Raw genomic sequence first — 6,000 nt, 5'->3', positions numbered from 1 at the left:
GTTGCGTATTAGACCCGGAAGCCACTCCACAGTTGATCTACCCAATGGGAGTAAACTGTGGAATGGATCCGGCAAAACCATATTCAAAAGCCCCTAATAGCCTTAATTTATACTTGTTACATTCATGTTATTATCATGGTCATGCATATTTTCTGAAAGCAAAATTAAGTACAGTATTTTTTACGTTTTTATTAATTACCGGGGATTGTGTTATTGAGGACCACTAGGTGTCACTATAAGCTCATTTCTGACCAAATACTTCTACAGAAAGTTTAAACAAAATTCGAATATTTCAAAGGAGAGACAAGACATCCAAAGTACTAATCTATTCAAATCTTTAAAATAAACAAACATTTAGTGGTCCACTATGTTTAAATGGTAACTTATATTACTCAGTCCTTCGCATTCATTACTACCAGGCCAACTGTGCATGCAACTCTTGATAGTCTACCTTTCTTGACACACACACACACATACACATATATACATATATATATATATATATATATATGTAAAGAAAGGTAGACTTTCAAGAGTTGCATGCACAGTTGGCGTCGTAGTAATGAATGTGAAAGAAGTTACCATTCAAACATATACATATATATATATATATACCTGAGCTGAAAGGGTAAAAAATCTGTCATTCTGACCCTTAAAAAGGCAGCTAACCCGCTGTTCCTAGGCCGTCATTGTAAATAAGAATTTGTCCTTAACTGACTTGCCTAGTTAAATAAAGGTAAAATAAATATACACACTACCGTTCAAAAGTGTGGGGTCACTTAGAAATGTCCTTGTTTTTGAAAGAAAAGCAAAATAAATGTCCATTACAATAACATCTAATTGATCAGAAATACAGTGTAGACATTGTTAATGTTGTAAATAACTATGTAACTGGAAATGACAGATTTTTTATGGAATATCTACATAGGCGAACAGAGGCCCATTATCAGCAACCATCACCCCTGTGTTCCGATGGCACATTGTGTTAGCTAATCCCAGTTTATCATTTTAAAAGTCTAATTGTTCATTAGAAAACCCTTTTGCAATTATGTTAGCCCAACTGAAAACTGTTGTTCTGATTAAAGAAGCAAGAATCTTCTTTAGACTAGTTGAGTATCTGGAGCATCAGCATTTGTGGGTTCGATTACAGGCTCAAAATGGCCAGAAACAAATAACTTTCTTCTGAAAATCAGTCTATTCTTGTTCTGAGAAATGAAGGCTATTCCATGTGAGAAATTGCCAAGAACCGGAAGATCTCATACAACGCTATGTACTACTCCCTTCACAGAACAGCGCAAACTGGCTCTAACCAGAATAGAAAGAGGAGTGAGAGGCCCCCGTGCACAACTGAGCAAGAGCACAAGTACATTAGAGTGTCAGTTTGAGAAACAGACTCCTCACAAGTCCTCAACTGGCAGCTTCATTAAATAGTACCTGCAAAACACCAGTCTCAACGTCAATAGTGAAGTGGCGACTCCAGGATGCTGGCCATCTTGGCAGAGTTGCAAAGAAAAAGCCATATCTCAGACTGGCCAATAAAAATAAAAGATTAAGATGGGAAAAAGAACACAGACACTGGACAGAGGAAGATTGGAAAAAAGTGTTATGGACAGACTAATCTAAGGTAGAGGTGTTCGGATAACAAAGAAGAACGGTCGTGAGATGCAGAAAAATTGAAAAGATGCTGGAGGAGTGCTTGATGCCATCTGTCAAGTATGACGGATGTGAAATAGCTAGCTATTTAGCGGTGGTGCACGCTAAATAGCGTTTCAATTGGTGACGTCACTTGCTCTGAGAACCTGAAGTAGTGGTTCCCCTTGCTCTGCAAGGGCCGCGGCTTTTGTGGAGCGATGGGTAACGATGCTTCGTGTTAATTCTGTTAATTGACTACAGCTCAGAATTCAACACCATAGTACCCTCCAAGCTCATCAGCAAGCTGGAGGCCCTGGGTCTCAACTCTGCCCTGTGCAATTGGGTCCTGGACATTCTGACGGGCCACTCCAAGGTGGGGAAGGTAGGAAACAACATTTCCACTTCGCTGACCGTCAACACTGGGTCCTCACAAGGGCGTGCTCAGCCCTCTCCTGTACTCCCTGTTCACCCACGACTGCGTGGCCATGCATGCCTCCAACTCAATCTTCAAGATTGCAGATGACACAACAGTAGTGGGCTTGATTACTAACAACGACGAGACAGCCTACAGGGAGGAGGAGTGTGGTGTCAGGAAAAAATCCTCTCACTCAATATCAACAAAACAAAGGAGATGATCGTGGACTTCAGGAAACAGCAGAGGGAGCATCCTCCTATCCACATCAAAGGGACAGCAGTGGAGAAGATGGAAAGTTAAAGTTCCTTGACTTCCACATCACAGACAAACTGAAATGGTCCACCCACACAGACAGTGTGGTGAAAAAGGCTCAAACAGCGCCTCTTCAACCTCAGGAGGCTGAAGAAATTTGGCTTGTCAACTAAAACCCTGACAAACTTTTACAGGTGCACAATCAAGAGCATCCTGTCAAGCTGTTGCACAGCCTGATACGGCAACTGCACCGCCCTCAACCGCAAGGCTCTCCAGTGGGTGGTGTGGTCTGCACAACGCATCACTGGGGGCAAACTACCTAACTTTCTTGACACCTACAACACCCGATGTCACAGGAAAAAAAAGATCACTAAGGACATCAACCACCCGAGCCACTGCCTGTTCACACCGTTACCATCCAGAAGACGAGGTCAGTACAGGTGCATCAAAGCTGGGACCGAGAGGCTGAAAAACAGCTTCTATCTCAAGGCCATCCGACTGCTAAACAGCAACCACTAACTCAGAGAGGCTGCTGCCTAGACTGAGACCCAATCACTGGCCAATTTAATAAATGGATCACTAGTCACTTCATACAATGCCACTCTAAATAATGCCACCTTAATAATGTTTACATATCTTACATTACTCATATCATATGTAAATACTGTATTTTATACCATCTACTGCACCTTGCCTATGCCGCTCAGCCATCGCTCATCCATATACTTACATGTACATATTCTCATTCACCCCTTTAGATTTGTGTGTATTAGTTTGTTGTTGGGGAATTGTTAGATGACTTGTTAGATATTACTGCGCTGTCGGAACTAGAAACACAAGCATTTTGCTACACTCACAATAACATCTGCTAACCATGTGCATGTGACAGATAAAATTTGATTTGATTGTAATGCAAGTCATCCGCCACTATCACCTCATCTTTCAGCAGCATAATGCCTCAAGGATCTGTACACAATTCCTGGATGCTGAAAATGTCCCAGTTCTCACCAGCATACTCACCCATGTCACCCATTGAGCATGTTTGGGATGCTCTGGATGTACAACAGTGTGATCCAGTTTCAGCCAATATCCAGCAAATTTGAACACGCCATTGAGGAGGAGTGGGACAACATTCCACAGACCACAATTAACAGCCTGATCAACTCTATGCGTAGGACATGTGCCATGCTTCGTGGGGCAAATAGTGGTCACACCAGATACTGACTGGTCAACAGATGCATATCTGTATCCCCAGTCATGTTAAATCCATAGATTACCGCCTAAGACATGTATTTCACTTGACAGATGTCCTTATATGAACTGTAACTCAGTCAAATATTTGAAATTGTTGTATGTTGTATTTATATTTTTGTTCAGTGTATTTAGGAATTTAAGAAGGACTATGTATACTAGAGAAAACAGTTTACCTATACAGTTGAAGTCGGAAGTTTACATACAGCCAAATACATTTAAACTCAGTTTTACACAATTCCTGACATTTAATCCTAGTAAAAATTCCCTGTCTTAGGTCAGTTAGGATTACCAGTTTATTTTAAGAATGTGAAATGTCAGAATAATAGTAGAGAGAATTATTCATTTCAGCTTTTATTTCATCACATTCCCAGTGGGTCAGAAGTTTACATACACTCAATTAGTATTTGGTAGCATAGCCTTTAAATTGTTTATCTTGGGTCAAACAGTTCGGGTAGCCTTCCACAAGCTTCCCACAATAAGTTGGGTGAATTTTGGCCCATTCCTCCCGACAGAGCTGGTGTAACTGAGTTAGGTTTGTAGGCCTCCTTGCTCACACACACCTTTTCAGTTCTGCCCACAAATTTTCTAGGATTGAGGTCAGGGCTTTGTGATGGCCACTCCAATTCCTTGACTTTGTTGTCCTTAAGCCATTTTGCCACAACTTTGGAAGTATACTTGAGGTCATTGTCCATTTGAAAGACCCATTTGCGACCAAGCTTTAACTTCCTGACTGATGTCTTGAGGTCATTGTCCATTTGAAAGACCCATTTGCGACCAAGCTTTAACTTCCTGACTGATGTCTTGAGATGTTGCTTCTATATATCCACATAATTGTCCCTCCTCATGATGCCATCTATTTTGTGAAGTACACCAGTCCCCCCTGCAGCAAAGCACCCCCACAACATGATGCTTCCACCCCGTGCTTCACGGTTGGGATGGTGTTCTTCGGCTTGCAAGCCTCCCCCTTTTTCCTCCAAACATAACGATGGATATTATGGCCAAAAAGTTCTATTTTTGTTTCATCAGACCAGAGGACATTTCTCCAAAAAGTATGATCTATGTCCCCATGTGCAGCTGCAAACCGTTATCTGGCTTTTTTATGCTGGTTTTGGAGCAGTGGCTTCTTCCTTGTTGAGCGGCCTTTCAGGTTATTTTAACATAGGACTCGTTTTACCGTAGATATAGATACTTTTGTACATCATCACAAGGTCCTTTGCTGTTGTTCTGGGATTGATTTGCACTTTTCGCAACAAAGTACGTTCATCTCTAGGAGACAGAACGCGTCTCCTTCCTGAGCGGTATGACGGCTGCGTGGTCCCATGGTGTTTATACTTGGTTACTATTGTTTGTACAGATGAACGTGGTACCTTCAAGCGTTTGGAAATTGCTCCCAAGGATGAACCAGACTTGTGGAGGTCTACAATTGTTTTTCTGAGGTCTTGGCTGATTTCATTTGATTTTCCCATAATGTCAAGCAAACAGGCACTGAGTTTGAAGGTCGGCCTTGAAATGAATCCACAGGTACAACTCCAATCGACTCAAATGACATCAATTAGCCTATCAGAAGCTACTAAAGCCACGACATAATTTTCTGGAATTTTCCAAGCTGTTTAAACTTCTGACACACTGGAATTGTGATACAGTGAATTTTAAGTGAAATAATACGTCTGTAAACAATTGTTGGAAAATGACTTGTGTCAAAGTAGATGTCCTCACTGACTTGCCAAACCGACTTGCCAAAACTGTAGAACTGTTATTATTGTCCTGTATGTAAACTTCCGACTGTAGTTGTTAGTTTAATCTGTGGGGGACGACAGTGTCTAGGAGATGGATCCATTTAGCCTCTTTTTGTAGCAAGAAATGGTCGAAATCACCCCTCTCTCATTCCTCTGCATTTTCTCTATAGCCCAGATCTTTAGGTCATTGACGGTGTGTTGGTGCTGAATAAAGTGCCCTGCTAGAGGGTAGTTCTCGTCCTTGCATCAAATAGAGCTTTTGTGTTCTATGATGCGTGTTCTCAGTGCGTGTGGTCAACCCGATGTATAATATGGAGCCCGGGCACTGGATAGCGTAGATTACTCTTCAGGCTGATGGGCTATTGGTTTTTGGATTAGGAAATTGACTCTGTTTTTGTGATTGTGTGCATCAGGATCAGTGTGCACATGGGTAATGGCCTATTGGGAGTGGGAGGCAGTGGCGACCTGTCAGCAGGGCTTGCCTGTTTTGCATGTTATTTTGGCGTTAATACATGTCACATATCAGTTTGCAAACAATGTAAAAAAATATATATATCTTTGAGGTAATAAAACCACATACAAACATGGTCTCTTTTTTGTTTTCTTGAGTAAGCCAACTCCAAAATGCAGATGTTTCAGCCGAGCTCAGTGCTTTCTGTGGTGGTGGGGCGAGCCAGAAGAAAATACGGAGCGTTGAGCTGTGATTGTCTC

Source organism: Oncorhynchus masou, chromosome 6, assembly GCF_036934945.1.
Source record: "Oncorhynchus masou masou isolate Uvic2021 chromosome 6, UVic_Omas_1.1, whole genome shotgun sequence".
Classification (NCBI taxonomy): Eukaryota; Metazoa; Chordata; class Actinopteri; order Salmoniformes; family Salmonidae; genus Oncorhynchus; species Oncorhynchus masou.
Note: the sequence above shows the minus strand (reverse complement) of the source record.